Here is a 16,517-nt window from a genome sequence, read left to right as displayed (position 1 = left end):
ACTCTATCTTGCTTCTAACCTCTGAGCTGTCCCTGTTCATTCCTGGGCATAGGCTGAACTAACTTTGGGAGAAACTTAGTTTATAGTTTAAAACAAAGACGATGACAGACAGCCCTTTCCCAAAGCACACCTCCTTCTTGCCGGGGGCCTAGATTGCCTTTGTAGGACCAGTGCTAGCCACAAGATTAGAAACTATAATTTAGGAGTCGTGCAGCTAGAGGCTACTGAGTTCTGACCCTCCCTCAACTGCTTCTAATATCAGTGCTTGAGACATTTTGCAGACCCTGCAATTGATGGATCAGCCGGTACCACCCAGATCAATAAACTGGCTCATCTGATTTTGTGGCCCTCACCCAGGAACTGACTCAGTGCAAGAAGACAGCTTGAACTCCATATGTTTTCATCCCTGACCAATCAGCACTCCTGGCTCACTGACTTCCCCCAACCCACCAAGTTATCCTTAAAAACTCTGCTTCCCGAATGCTTGGGGAGACTGATTAGAGTAATAAGAAAACTCTGGTCTCCAGCACAGCCGGCTCTGCATGAATTAATCTTTCTCTATTGCAATTCCCCTGTCTTGATAAATATGCTCTGTCTAGGCAGTTGTTGGGAGAAAAGCTGAGTGTTGGAGAGAAGCTGAGGCAGGGCTTGCATGTCTGCTAGACTTGCTGGCTCCTTGCTTCTAGTACTCCTATTACCTCAAGCAGTCACATGTTTCTCATTCACTTGATACAATGTTTCCCTTCAACCCCCACATCCTCACCACCTGTTTCTTTGTTGGATTACCAATAAATAGCGTGGGCTCCCAGAGCTTGGGGCCTTTGCAGCCTCCACAATCGCAATGGCCCCTGGTCCCACTTCTCTCTCCCAAATTTTTTCTCAATCCTTTGACTCCGCCGACATTGTCGCCCCGACGACCTGGTGTTGGGTCTGATTACCCCAACATTCCTGGCTGCCCAACATGGGGCGACAAAGACCCCGGTGAAGGAACGCTAGAGCATGTGAAAGCGGAGGACACATCGTCAAAGGACACCTGAGGACGTCTGAAAGAAGCTTAGCGGGAAAGCTGAACACTGGGAAGAACCAAGGTAACAATGGGACAAAGTGAAAGCAGACGTTCTGCTTATTTAAATTTCTTAAGGCATTTATTACGAACAGGGGGAGTGAAAGTTAGTACTCAGAATTTGTTATCACTCTTTAGTGCAGTAAAGCAATTTTGCCCATGGTTTCCTGAACAAGGGACTATGGAGTTGGATGAATGGGAGAAAATTGGAAGAGATTTTAAAAAGGCATATAAAGGGCCGGGCGCGGTGGCTCACCCCTGTAATCCCAGCACTTTGGGAGGCTGAGGCGGGCGGATCACAAGGGCAGGAGATCAAGACCCTCCTGGCTAACACAGTGAAACCCTGTCTCTACTAAAAACTACAAAAAAATTAGCCAGGTGTGGTGGCAGGCGCCTGTAGTCCCAGCTACTCGGGAGCCTGAGGCAAGAGAATGGCATGAACCAAGGAGGCGGAGCTTGCAGCGAGCCGAGATCATGCCACTGCACTCCAGCCTGGACGATGGAGGGAGACTCTGTCTCAAAACAAAAACAAAAACAAAAAGGCGTATAAAGAGGGAGCAGAAATTCCAGTTTCCATTTGGTCAGCGTGGGTGCTAATAAAGACAGCTCTTGAGCCATTTCAAACAGACGATGAGGCAGATTCAGATGAGGAAGAGGAGGATGAGTGTAAAAAACTAACTTCAGATTCTGGGTATGAGGAACAGCTACCGGAGATTAAAGAAAAGAAAGGAAAACTAAAAAAAGTATGTTTTACTAGCCCGTTGGCTCCACCTGCTGAATTAAATGAATGGCCACCTCCTCTCTCACCGCTTAATGGGCGAGAAAATAAATTAGCTGAAAAACTTACTACTGCTCCTGTAGTTGCAACATTAAAACCTGGAGCAATTGGTGGTGCTATACAAAATTCTATTCAAAAAGCTAGAGCCAAGGGAGACCTTGAAGCATGGCAATTTCCCATTACTATAATCCAGCAAGGAGGACAGAATATAACTAATTGGGCCGCTTTTCCTTTTAAGTTACTGAAGGAATTTAAGCAAGCCATTAATACGGACCGAACCCTCCTTTTGTGCAAACTTTATTTAAAAATATGGCTCTTGATAATAGGTTAATACCGTATGATTGGGATACCTTGACAAAATCTGTTCTCACTCTCAGTACTCGCAGTTTAAAACCTATTGGGTTGATGAAGCTCAAACTTAGGCAAAGGAAAACATAGAAGCATAGCCACCTGTGCCTGTTTCCTTTGAACAGTTCAGGGGATTTGGCCCTAATTGGGGTCGATTAGAGAATCAAGCAGTAATGGAGGATGTTGCCATTGTTCAGCTGCACTTTGTGTGCTTGTGGGCATGGGAAAGGATAAATGTTACAAAGGAAAAATATTCTTCTTTCAGTTCTGTCTGACAAGGACCTAAAGAACCATATATTGATTTTATTGCTTGGCTCCAAGAGGCTGTGTATAAAGCCATAACTGATAAAACGGATCAGGATGTTGTAATACAGCTTTGCATATGATGCTAATGCAGAGTGTCAAACTGCTATTAGACCTCTGAGAGGGAAGGCTCATTTAGCTGTATATATTAAGGCTTGTGATGGTATTGGAGGTAACTTACATAAGGCTACTCTTTTAGCTCAGGCTATGGCTGGATTAAGAGTAGGAGGGAGTATGCCCTGTTTCTCAGGCTCTTGCTTTAATTGTGGGCAATTTGGACACACAAGAAAGGAATGTAGAAAAGGAAATCAAAAGGCAAAAACTACTGCTGTCATCAACAGAAAAGTCCTGGTATATGTCCCCGGTGTAAGAAAGGCAATCACACAAATCAGTGTCATTCTAAATTTAGCGAAGATGGACAACCTCTTTCAGGAAACGAAAAGAGGGGCCCGCCTCGAGCCCCTCAACAAACCGAGTTATACCTGGCACAGCCAGTGCCCTTACAAATGTACAATTGTCCCCTGCCTCAGCAGGCAGTGCTGCCATAGACCTCTACAGCACAATTCCCATCTCCTTACTTCCTGGGGAACCACCAAAGAAGGTCCCCACGGGAGTTAGGGGACCCTTACCCTCAGGAACAGTCAGTCTATTACTTGGAAGATCTAGTCTAAATTTAAAAAGTGTTACTGTACATACGGGAATAATTGATTATATCAGAGAAATTAAATTAGTTATTAGTTCCTCAACTCCGTGGTCTGCCTCCCCAGGAGAAAGAATTGCTCAGTCGTTGCTGTTACCTTACATAAAGCTAGAAAGCAGCTCAGTGAAAAGAACAGGAGGCTTTGGTAATACTAATCCAGCAGGAAAGGCTGTGTATTGGGTTAATCAAGTGTCTGACAAAAGACCTATTTGCACAGTAACTATTCAGGGAAAAGATTTTGAAGGACTAGTAGATACTGGAGCTAATGTCTCTATTATTGCTATAAATCAATGGCCCCGGCACTGGCCTAAGCAAAGGGCATCCATTGGTATTGTTGGAGTAGGCGCTGCCTCAGAAGTTTTTCAAAGTTCTTTGATTTTACCATGTCAAGGGCCGTATGGTCAGGCAGGGACAATTCAGCCTATCATTACATCTGTTCCTGTCAATGTATGGGGTAGAGACTTATTGCAACAATGGGATGCTGAAATAGCTATTCCTATGGATCAATATAGTAATAATAGTAGACAAATGATGAAAAATATGGGATATCGCCCGGGAAAAGGACTAGAAAACGATAAATCGCCAATCAGAATCTTCAGAATTAAAAGAGCAAATATGTCAGACTGGATTGGGGTGTCATTTTTAGGAGTGGCCATTGTCGAGCCTCCGGCTCCCATTCCTCTTGTTTGGCTAACTGCCAAACTGGTTTGGGTGGCGCAATGGCTGCTGAAACGGGAAAAACTGGAGGCTTTAAAAGAACTAAAAGAACGAGTGCAGGAACAATTGCAAAAGAGACATGTAGAGTCTTTCTCCCCTTGGAATTCTCCTGTATTTGTTATTAAGAAAAAATCCAGTAAATGGAGAATGTTAACAGATTTAAGGGCCGTTAATGCTGTGATTCAACCTATGGGCATGCTACAACCACGGCTGCCCTCCCCAACAATGACCCAAAATACTGGATTGAATGTGCCTTAATTTGAAATGTGACTGATGAACACCTTAATTTTTTATTTCATTCTTTACAGCAAGCAATACAACAAAGGCTTTCACTTTTCTATATCACTCATATGGGAGCACATACTAACCTCTTGAACCCTTTAACTAAACTTAATCAAAGGGCGGATGCATTGGTGTCTGTAGCCTTTGCTGATGCACAAACATTTCATTCTTTAACCCATCTTAATGCCGCAGGCCTTAGAAAAAGATATGATCTATCATGGAAACAAGCTAAAGAAATTGTGCAACACAGTTCTGCCTGCCAAGTCAGATGTGCCATCTGCCACATCAAGGACCAGGAGTTAACCCTAGAGGTTTATCTCCAAATTCCATCTGGCAGATGGGTGTAACACATATTCCTGCTTTTGGAAAACTGTCCTTTGTTCATGTTTCGGTATATACCTATTCACATTTTATCTGGGCCACATGTCAAACAGGGGAAGCTACAGCTCATGTTAAAAGACATCTTTTATCTTGCTTTTCAGTTATGGGAATCCCAGAAGAAATCAAAACTGGTAACAGCCCAGGATACTGTAGTAAAGCCATGGCTACATTTTTTCAGCAATGGAGTATTACCCATACTATGGGTATTCCATATAACTCACAAGGACAAGCAATAGTGGAAAGAATTAATTGTACTTTAAAAACTAAAATACAAGGCTGGGCGCGGTGGCTCACACCTGTAATCCCAGCACTTTGGAAGGCGAGGTGGGCAGATCATGAGGTCAGGAGATTGAGACCATCCTGGCTAACACAGTGAAACCCCGTCTCCACTAAAAATACAAAAAAATTAGCCAGGCGTGGTGGCAGGCACCTGTTGTCTCAGCTACTTGGGAGGCTGAGGCAGGAGAATGGCGTGAACCCGGGAAGTGGAGGTTGCAGTGAGCTGAGATCGCGCCTGGGTGACAGAGCGAGACTACCTCTCAAAAAAAAAAACACAAAAAAACCACAAAACTCAAATACAGAAGCAAAAGGGAGGGGACCAGGAATATAAGACATCACATATGCAATTGCATTTAGCTTTATTAACATTAAATTTTTTAAATTTACAAAAAGATCAACCCACGACTGCAGCTGAACAACACCTGACAGGACAAAAGGGAAAGAAAGAGGCTGGACGAGATATATGGTGGAGGGATGCACGTACAAAGAGCTGGGAAAAAGGAAAGATAATTTTATGGGGAAGAGAATTTGCTTGGGTCGCTCCAGATGACAACCAGGTGCCTGTGTGGGTGCCCACCCAACATCTGAAGATCTATCATGAACCACGGCATCTAGTGGACCCACTATACAGTGCAAATTGAAGGTTTAAGGATTGCTTTTAAGCCTCGATTTGCTTTCTCTGTGCCTTGTTAGAAGGGGGCCTGCTTCTCGTTATCAACGGTAAGTTTTGCCCTGCAGTAATTAACCAAAGAGGCAGAAGCTGAGTTACAAATGCTCAGCAATGGTATGCCTCCCGGCTACAGCCACAAAAGGTTTTGCTTCTGTTTCAGTAGATTTACTAACGTGGGGGTGAGGGTATGCTTGCGTTTTTTGCAGGAGATGAACAAACTGTAGGTGCCCTCAAGATGTGTGCAACCATGGAATAGGAGACTGGAAGGACCCATGGATCCCAACCATGGACCGGGTTCCCCTCATACAAGCCATGCTGAGAAACTGCTGGAGTGCCAGGGTTTTACCTATAGATACTTAATGGACCAATGCTTTCTGACTGAACTCCTCTCTACCCTGAATACAAGAGACCCTAATAGGTAGGCAGGAGTATCATTGCCTCTGTTCAGCATGAAGAAGTTACAGAAGATGGACCTTCATCCTTCTTGCAACCCCTAGGATTAAGGGTCCTCTTGTAAAAGGGAAAGGGGAGATAAATAGGAAGCATTCAAACCAGAGTGACTCCATTTTGAATAAGGGCTAAGGAAAATGAAGCTGGATCACCAACTGGCAATTAAGGGCTGCACAGCCTGCAATTGCCTTGCTCAATTAATTTTAAAAAGAAGCCACCTTATGCTAGTAATAATGATAGCTGTGGCAGTTTTTACAAAAAAGAGAAGACGGGCATATTGGGAGAAAAGCTGAGTGTTGGGAGAGAAGCTGGGGCAGAGCTTGCATGTCTGCTAGACTTGCTGGTTCCTTGCTTCTAGCACTGCCATTATCTCAAGCAGCCATGTGTTTCTCATTTACTTGATACACTGTTTCCTTTCAACCCCCACATCCTCCTTTGAGCACCAACAACTAGCCTGGGCTCCTAGAGCTTGGGGCCTTCACAGCCTCCACTCTCGAGATGATGGCCCTCTAGTCCCACTTCTCTCAAACTGTCTTTTTATCACTCCTTTGACTCTGTCGGACTTCTTCGCCCCCACGACCTAGTGTTGGGTCTGATCACCCCAACAGCAGTGGGCAAGGTGAACCCATTGGGCAATTACAGCATCTCCTGGGAAAGACAGATCCTGTAAACAGATAATTGTAGCACAACATGTTAATTGAAAAGGTAAAGATAAGCAACAGGTTTCATAGAACGGCAGAGGAAGTTACATTAGCAAAACTTGCAGAGGAGGTCTGGGAAAAAGTTTCTTGAAAGTTGCAATAGCGAACTGAGTCTTGAAGAACAAGGCATTTTGCACAATGTGTGGATGGTGTGCTCTCCTAAGTCAGGGAAAACAAACCTTGTAAACGATTTGAAGAGATTTATTCTGAACCAAGTATGAGTGACCAAGGCCCAAGGCAAAATCTCAAGAGGTCCTGAGAACATGTGCTCAAGGTAGTTGGGTTACAGGTTGGTTTTACACGTTTTAGGGAGACATAGGCATCAATCTATACATGTAAGGTATGCATTGGTTTGGTTCAGAAAGATGGGATAGGTGGATACAAAGATTTTCTGATGGGCATTTGTTTGAAAGAGTTATTATCTAAAGGCTAGGAATCCATAGAAAGGAGGGTCTGGGTTAAGATAAGGGGTTGTGGAATCTAAGGATCTTATTGTGTAGAATAGATGGTAAATGTTTCTTATCAAGCCTTAAAAGGTGTCAGACTCTAGTTAATCTCTCTGGATCAGGAAAAGACCTGGAAAGGGAATGTGATTCTCTACAGAATGTAGATTTCTCCACTGGAATGTGGATTTCCCCACCAGGGCCGTTTTAAAATATGCCGAAAGAATATATTTGGGGGTAAAATACTTTGGATTTCTTTGAGGGCGGGCTCTCTGTCATGTGAAGCTATACTAGAATCACACTGGAATTTGGTATCTTATTGCTACAAAGAGTCGGCTTTGTCAGTCTTAAGATCTCTATTTTAATGTTTTTTTTTTTTTTTTTTTTTTTTTTTTAAGATGGAGTCTCGCTCTGTCGCCCAGGCTGGAGTGCAATGGCACGATCTCAGCTCACTGCAACCTCCGCCTCCCGGGTTCAAATGATTCTCCTGCCTCAGCCTCCTAGTAGCTGGGATTACAGGGGCGTGCCACCACGCCCGGCTATTTTTTGTATTTTTCGTAGAGACGGGGTTTCACCATGTTGGTCAAGCTGTTCTTGAACTCCTGACCTCGTAATCCACCTCCCAAAGTGCTAGGATTACAGGCGTGAGCCACTGCTTCCGACTTTTTCTTTTTTTTTTCTTTGTTTTGAGAGGAGGTCTTGCTTTGTTGCCCAGGCTGGTCTTGAACTCCTGGGCTCAAGCGATCCTCCCAAAGTGCTGAGATTACAGGCGTGAGCGCAGCACCATACCTAAAATCTCCATTTTAATGTTAATGCTGGTCAGTTGTGCCTGAATTCCCAAAGGAGAAGGGTATAATGAGGCGTGTCTGACCCCCTCTTCCCATGATGGCCTGAACTAGTTTTTCAGGTTTACTTTAGAATGGGGGTGGGGGTCTCCATTCAGTTGGTTGGGGGGCTTAGAATTTCATTTTGGTTCACACAAAACTAATTCTTTCTCAGTGCAGGTTCCAACATACTGGTCTCTGCATCTAGCCCTCGCTGATGCCAGGACTCAAACTCTAGGAGCAAAGGAAGAGAACCAGCAAGGTGGGTTCAACAGTCTAGGGAACCTGGTGCATCCCCCTTCACTAGCCCTGGGACTAGACTTTCTTATTTTTTTTTTTAAGTGGAATCTCGCTCTGTCACCCAGGCTGGAGTGCAGTGGCACGATCTCGGCTCACTGCAACCTCTGCCTACTGGATTCAAGCGATTCTCCCGCCTCTGCCTCCCGAGTAGCTGGGACTACAGGTGTGTGCCACCACGCCCAGCTAATTTTTTGTATTTTTAGTAGAAACGGGGTTTCACCCTGTTAGCCAGGATGGTCTCTATTTCCTGACCGCGTGATCCGCCCACCTTGGCCTGCCAAAGTGCTGGGATTAGCAGAGTGAGCCACCACGCCCCGCTGGGACTAGAGGTCTTTTCTCACTCGTACATGGGGATGGAGGCCAGTTGCTGTTGTTCCAAAATTAAGACCTACCCTCTTATAATGGCTGGCCGTGACTCTGCAGCCAATGTTTTTTTTTTAATTTAATTTTATTTATTTATTTATTTTTTTTGAGACGTGGAGTCTCGCTCTGTCGCCCGGGCTGGAGTGCAGTGGCCGGATCTCAGCTCACTGCAAGCTCCGCCTCCCAGGTTTACGCCATTCTCCTGCCTCAGCCTCCCGAGTAGCTGGGACTACAGGCGCCCGCCACCTCGCCCGGCTAGTTTTTTGTATTTTTTTAGTAGAGACGGGGTTTCACGGTGTTCGCCAGGATGGTCTCGATCTCGTGACCTCGTGATCCGCCCGTCTCGGCCTCCCAAAGTGCTGGGATTACAGGCTTGAGCCACCGCGCCCGGCCTTTTGTTTAAAAAGGTGGCGGAGGGATTGATGAAAGCTTTTTTTTTTTTTGAGTTGGAGTCACCCAGGCTGGAGTGTGGTGGCACGATCTCAGCTCACTGCAACCTCCACCTCCCAGTTTCCCTCCTGCCTCAGTCTCCTGATTAGCTGGGATTACAGGCGCCCGCCACCATGCCAGGCTAGCTTTTGTACTTTTAGTAGAGACGGGGTTTCACCATGTTGGCCAGGCTGGTCTTGAACTCCCGACCTCGTGATCCACCCGCCTCCGCCTCCCAAAATGCTGGGACTACAGGCGTGAACCCCCGCACCTGACGCTTTAAGCTTTCTTTTTGGGAGTGTAGTACTCTTCTAGCCTTGTGGACATGTCCTAATCTCCTATGCTTTCTGGAGAGAAGAGTGGCATCTATGGAGATGGGATACCTATTCCCACCTGTTAGGAATCTTTCTCATTTCTCACTTGCCATCATAATTTCTGAGGAGCCCTCTTCTGACTTAAGTAATGAGATCAAGCAATTTCTTTCAAACAAGATTTCCGTCTTTCTCGCCAGGCAGGAACCAGGTAAATGGAAAACCTGCGCCATCTTCTGGCTAAGATGTGAGTAGCTTTCTGAAGAGCCATTGTTCTTTAGTGTTAGATACAGGTTTTCCTCTGCTTTTCTAGCTGCTAAGTTGGAGGTTCTTCAAAGAACTTTAGGGTATGTATGCCTGTGTGTGTTCAATGATGAATCAGGGAAGAAACTAGGTTGAAATACAGACTCTGATTTGTACATGTGTACCTGCAGCGATCCAGGGTTCTGATGTAAACTGTTCATGGGCCACACTCTGAGAAACAGTAAAAATGATGCAGCGAAGGCCAAACCTTCATTTCATTGAAGGGAAAATCTGATCACAAAACTCTCCAGATTAAAATAGCTCAGTTTTCCAGGTGGGGTGGCTTGTGCCCGTAATCTCAGCACTTTGAGAGCCCAAGGCAGGAGGATCACTTGAGGCCAGTAGTTTGAGACTAGCCTGGGTAACATAGTGAGACCCCATCTGTACAATAAATAAAAAATTAGTTGGGTGTAGTGCCATGCTTATAGTCCCAGCTACTCGGGACACTGAAATGGGAGGACGACTTGAGCTCAGGAGGTCAAAGCTGCAGTGAGGTGTGATCGTATCACTGCACTATGGCCTGGGCGACAAAGCGAGACCCTGTCTCAAAAAAAAAAAGATCAGTGACTGTATAATGCTGAAAGGATAAATTCCACACTCCTTCAAGTGGCTTAGAGGGCCCTTCCTGAGTGGGACCCTGCCTGGTTGCCTGTCTTTCCATTTCTCACATCTTATGTTCCAGTCATACTTGACTCAGGAGTTTTTGGAACTCACTATTGTGGCATCTCAGTTTGAAATGTTGCTGTTCTCCCTGGCCATCATGCCATACTACTCCTCGTCGCTCTTTCACCTGACCACCTGGCTCTTACTGCTCTGCAGCCTCTGCAGGTGGTTTTCCTGACCCCTCTTGTACCTCTCATGTCTTTTTTTTTTTTTTTTTTTTTTTGAGATGGAGTCATGCTTTGTTGTGCAGGCTGGAGTCCAGTGGCAGGATCTTGGCTCACTGCAACCTCCGCCTCCTGGGTTCAAGCGATTCTCCTGCCTCAGCCTCCCTAGTAGCTGAGATTATAGGCGCCCACGACAATGTGTGGGTAATTTTTGTATTTTTAGTAGAGACGGGATTTCACCGTGTTGGCCAGGCTGGTCTAGAATACCTGACTTCAAACGATCCACCCTTTTGAAATCCCAAAGTGCTGGGATTACAGGCATGAGCAACTGCACCCAGCCCTCATCTCATGTCTTTTTTTTTTTTTTTTTTTTTTTGAGATGGAGTTTCACTCTTGTTGCCTAGGCTGGAGTGCAGTGGCTCGATCTCGGCTCACTGCAACCTCCACCTCCCGGGTTCAAGCCATTCTCCTGCCTCAGCCTCCCGAGTAGCTGGGATTACAGGCAAGCGCCACCACACCCAGCTGATTTTGTATTTTTAGTAGAGATGGAGTTACTCCATGTTGGTCAGGGTGGTCTTGAACTCCTGACCTCAAGTGATCCGACCACTTTGGCCTCCCAAAGTGCTGGGGATTTACAGGCATGAGACACCTTGCCCAGCCTCATGCCATTTTCTTTTTTTAAGAGACAGTTTCACTATGCTGCTGAGGCTGGGGTACAGTGGCTTTTCACAGGTGTGATCACAGCACACTACAGCCTCAAACTCCTGGGCTCATTCAGTCCTCCCGCCTCGGCCCCCAGAGTGCTGGGATTACAGGCGTGAGCCACTGTTCCTAACCAGTAAGTGTTGTGTTTTGTTTTTTTTTTTAAAGACGGAGTCTTGCTCTGTTGCCCAGGCTGGAGTGCAATGGCATGATCTCAGCTCACTGCAACCTCTGCCTCCCAGGTTCAAGCAATTCTTCTGCCTCAGCCTCCTGAGTAGATGGGATTACAGGCGTGTGCCACCACGCCTGGCTAACTTTTGTATTTTTAATAGAGACGGGGTTTCACCATGTTGACCAGGCTGGTCTCGAACTCCTAACCTCAGGTGATCTACCTGCCTAGGCCTCCCAAAGTGCTGGAATTACAGGTGTGAGCCACCACACCTGACTTTTCTTTTTTTTTTTTTTTAACAGATCTTTTTTTTTTTTTTTGAGATGGAGTTTCACTCTTGTTACCCAGGCTGGAGTGCAATGGCACGATCTCAGCTCACCGCAACCTCTGCCTCCTGACTTGAAGTGATTCTCCTGCCTGCCTCAGCCTCCCGAGTAGCTGGGATTACAGGCACGCACCACCACGCCCGGCTAATTTTGTATTTTTAGTAGAGGCAGGTTTCTCCATGTTGGTTAGGCTGGTCTCGAACTCCCGACCTTAAGTAATCTGCCTGCCTTGGCCTCCCAAGGTGCTGGGATTACCGGCGTGAGCCACCATGCCTGGCCAACAAATCAATCTTAATGACTGTTAGGGCCGGGCGTGGTGGCCTACGCCTGTAATCCCAGCACTTTAGGAGGCCGAGGCAGGTGGATCACCTGAGGTCAGGAGTTTAAGACCAGCCTGACCAACATGGTGAAACCCCATTTCTACTAAAAATACAAAAAAATTTAGCCGGGCATAGTGGTGGTTGCCTGTAATCCTAGCTACTCAAAAGGCTGAAGCAGGAAAATCATTTGAAAGCAGGAAGTGGAGGTTGCACTGAGCCAAGATCGCACCATCACACTCCAGCCTGGGCAACAAGAGGGAAAATCCATCTCAAAGAAAAAAGAAAAAAAAAAAAAACACTAAATCTGCTAGCGTTTTCTTTCTTTTTTTTTTTTTTTTTGAGACGGAGTCTTGCTCAGTCGCCCAGGCTGGAGTGCAGTGGCTCAATCTCGGCTCACTGCAAGCTCTGCCTCCCAGGTTCATGCTACTCTCCTGCCTCAGCCTCCCCCGAGTAACTGGGACTACAGGTGCCTGCCACCACACCCGGCTAATTTTTTCTATTTTTTATTAGAGATGGGGTTTCACCATGTTAGCCAGAATGGTCTTGATCTCCTGACCTGGTCATCTGCCCGCCTTGGCCTCCCAAAGTGCTGGGATTACAGGCGTGAGCCACCGTGCCCGGCCTCTGCTAGCATTTTCCAAGTGTCCCCTATAATAGTAATCTTACTTAAAGTACTCAAAATAATAAGTTCTAGCAACAAGACTCCTTCAGAGTGCAGACCTTGGAAAGAATCAGGATAAGGACAGAGGTGGGGGCACCCGAGGACTGAAATCCATGGGCAAGCCCTGAAACCCTCACATCTGTATCTTGTTGCTCAATGTCCAGGCCAGGCAAATGGATCTAACTGGCCAATGGAAAAGCTGGGATTGGAAGGCAATGGAACCTGGTCAGTCAGAGACAAAGCACCAACAGATATGAGGATCATGTCCACCTTCCTGTAGTCATGTCCAACTCCCAACAACCTTGCTGGGGTTGAAACTGACCTTCTGAGGCTCTGGCCACACTGGAGGTCAGGAAAGCTTGCACTACAGCCAGGCCTTTTCTGCCTTCCCTCCCCTCCTGTCTGGTTCCTACTGAGGACTCAGCTAAATGAACATGTTTTTTTTCCCCATTGGCCTGGATGGTTCCTGAGATAATCAGCTGCAATGCCACAGTGGAAAGCTGGAAAGGAGTGAGTGAGTTTGGGTGGTTGTGGCCCAAGCCTGGACTGACTTCATTTCTGGCCTATGAAGATGATTAAACAGCGACTGAGGGTCTAAAGACCAATACCTTCCAGGTAGCTCTATAGTCGGGAATTCTCACTCTGCATTCCCTCTCAGTCTCATCTCTTTCGGAAGAGTTAGTTGGTTATCTGATGGGATAGAAAGTCTCAATACTGGGCTGGGTGCAGTGACTTACACCTGTAATCCCAGCACTTTGGGAGGCTGAAGCAGGCGGGTCACCTGAGGTCGGGAGTTCGAGACCAGCCTGACCTACATGGAGAAACCCTATCTCTACTAAAAATACAAAATTAGCCGGGTATATTGGTGCGTGCCTGTAATCCCAGCTACTCGGGAGGCTGAGGCAGGAGAATCGCTTGAACCCAGGAGGTGGAGGTTGCAGTGAGTAGAGATCATACCATTGCACTCCAGCCTGGGCAACAAGAGCAAAACACTCCATCTCAAAAAAAAAAAAAAAAAAAAGGTCTGAACGTTGTTGCAATTGCCTGGAAACTTCCTATAACTCCTTGAGGAGCTTTAAAAAAAATACCAGTTCTTAGATTTCTCCCTTCCTCCCCCTACTCTGGGGTGTAGCTTGGGCATTGAGCCTTTAAAATATCCCCAGGTGATTTGAATGAATAGCCCAGGTTAAGAACCACTGTCCTAAAAAGAGCACCAGGTTTGTGCTTTTTTTTTTTTTTTTTTTTTTTTTTGAGACCGAGTCTCACTCTGTCGTCTAGGCTGGAGTGCAGTGGTACGATCTCAGCTCACTGGAACCTCTGCCTCCCAGGTTCAAGTGATTCTCCTGCCTCAGCCTCCCAAATAGCTAGGATTTACAGGCGCCACCACGCCCGCCTAATCTTTGTATTTTTAGTACAGACGAGATTTCACCATGTTGGCCTGGTGGGTCTCAAACTCCTGACCTCAGGTGATCCACCTGCCTCGGCCCCAAAGTGCTGGGATTACAGGCGTGAGCCACTGCACCCTGCCAGGTTTGTGCTTTTTGGACAGGTGGGGCTGTGTGTTGTACCTGTCTGCTAACAAGTGTTCATACACCTGGGTGTGGTGGCTCATACCTGTAATCCTGGCACTTTGGGAGGTTGAGGTGGGAGGATCGCTTGAGGCCAGGAGTTTGAGACCAGCCTGAGCAACATAGTACAACCTCGACTCTACAAAGAATTTTAAAAAGCCCAGTGTGGTGGTGTGCACCTGTAGTCCTAGCTACTCAGGAGGCTGAGGCAGGAGTGTTACTTGAGCCAAGGAGGTCGAGGGTGCAATGGATCCTAGTCTCACCACTGCACCCTAGCCTGGGTGGCAGAGTGAAACCCTGTTTTAATTTAAAAAACCCAAAAGCCAAAAAAAAAAAAAAAAAAAACTAGGGCTGGGCATGGTGGCTCACGCCTGTAATCCCAGCACTTTGGGAGGCTGAGGTGGGCGGATCACGATGTCAGGAGATTGAGACCATCCTGGCTAATACGGTGAAACCCCGTCTCTACTAAAAAATAGAAAAAATTAGCCAGGTGTGGTGGCGGGCACCTGTAGTCCCAGCTACTCGGGAGGCTGAGGCAGGAGAATGGCGTGAACCCGGGAGGCGGAGCTTGCAGTGCAAGGCTCCATCTCAAAAAAAAAAAATTAGGTGGGTGTGGTGGCATGCACTTGTAGTCCCAGCTACTCGGGAGGCTGAGGTGGGAGGATCACCTAAGCCTGGGAGGTCAAGGCTGTGGTGAGCCATGATCACACCACTGCACTGCAGCCCAAGCAATAGAGTGAGACCCTGTCTCAAGAAAAAAAAAAAAGTTCATACAGGTGCAGACTCAGAGACTTGTTCTAACAGGTAGAATACCTCCAGTGGCAAGGCAGCAAGGGAGGAGGCTGGTGTTTCTTTCTGCCTCTAGCTGCTGGAGGCAGAAAAGAACTCAGCAATTGTGAATGACCACAGACTGGAAAAAAGGGGAGTGTTTGGGCTTTCAAAGTTTAGTGTTTAGTATCACCAGAAGAGCTTGTTAAAACTCAGATTTCTTGGCCCTACCCCAGAGATTCTGATGCAGCTGGTCTAGGCTGGAGCATACATTTGCACCTCTCCTAGGTGGTGCTGATGATGGTGGTCTGCAGTCACATCTTGAGCAGCAGTGCTGTCTATGCCAATGGATAGTGTGTGCAAAAGCCTAAGGGTGTGAGAGTCTGGCTTATCCTGGGATAAGCCAGGGTTAACCAAAGTTAATATGACTGCTGGAGGTTAAGATGGAGGCTAAATTATGAAGAGCCTAACATCCATGCTGAGTTGGACTTGACCCTGAGTCCACTGAGAAGCCACCTAATTAGGGGTACAGATACTTAGGGTCCTTGGGTGGTGGGGTGGCAGAGGCAAGATCTCAAGCCATCTGCTCCTGAGGGTTCTGGGATGGTAGAAGTGGTAATGGTGATTGCACCACAGCTGTGAACACCAGAGGGAGCGGGGGGCTGGAAAGGTGTTGAGAACAAGGATAGTGGACACTTCTGCATTTTCCTTAAGGCAGGGCCATTCCTCAAGGGGTCCGTTCAAGGTCTCATGATGTCTGATGCTTGATTTGTGAATTTGGAGGGTGTTTTTGGATGAGATCAACATTTCTTTGTTTGTTTGTTTTGTTTGTTGTTGAGATAGGGTCTCGATCTTTCTCCCAGGCTGGAGTACAGTGGCGCCATCTCAGATCACTGCAGCCTTTGCCTCCTGGGCTCAAGTGATCCTCCCACCCTCAGCCTCTGGAGTAGCTGGGACTTCGGGCACGCGTCACCACGCCCAGCTGTGAAACATTCTTCCCAGAAGATCATCTTCTGGGTCTTGAGCCTGCTGGCCCACAGTGCAGATTTTGGACTTGCCCACCTCCATAACTGCAAAAGCCAATTCCTTATGATAAATCTTTCTAAATACATACACATCCTCTCGGTTCAGTTTCTCTGGAGAACGCTGACTAATACGATGTTGGACAGGAAGTTTCTGCTCTCAATCTTTAAGATCAGGTGAATCCTAGTCTTCCTGGCATGGGGGCCACTGGAGTATATTTCTTTTCTTTCTGGGGGGAGTGGGGGAGGGGGATCATGTTCTCACTCTGTTGCCCAGGCTTGAGTGCAATGTGTGATCATAGCTTACTGCAGCCTTGACTTCCAGGCTCAAGCGATCCTCTCACTTCAGCCTCCGAAGTAGGTGGGGCTGCTGGTTCATGCCACCGTGCCAGGCTGATTTTTTAATTAATTTATTATTTTTGAGATGGGGGCCTTACTCCGTCACCCAAGCTGTTATACACGATCATGGCTCACTGCAGCCTCAATATCCCTGGGCTGAGGTGATTCTA

This window comes from Theropithecus gelada, chromosome 1 (genome assembly GCF_003255815.1).
Source record: "Theropithecus gelada isolate Dixy chromosome 1, Tgel_1.0, whole genome shotgun sequence".
NCBI classification, from domain to species: domain Eukaryota; kingdom Metazoa; phylum Chordata; class Mammalia; order Primates; family Cercopithecidae; genus Theropithecus; species Theropithecus gelada.
The sequence above is the reverse complement of the archived record's forward strand: the minus strand, read 5'-3'. Positions refer to the sequence as shown.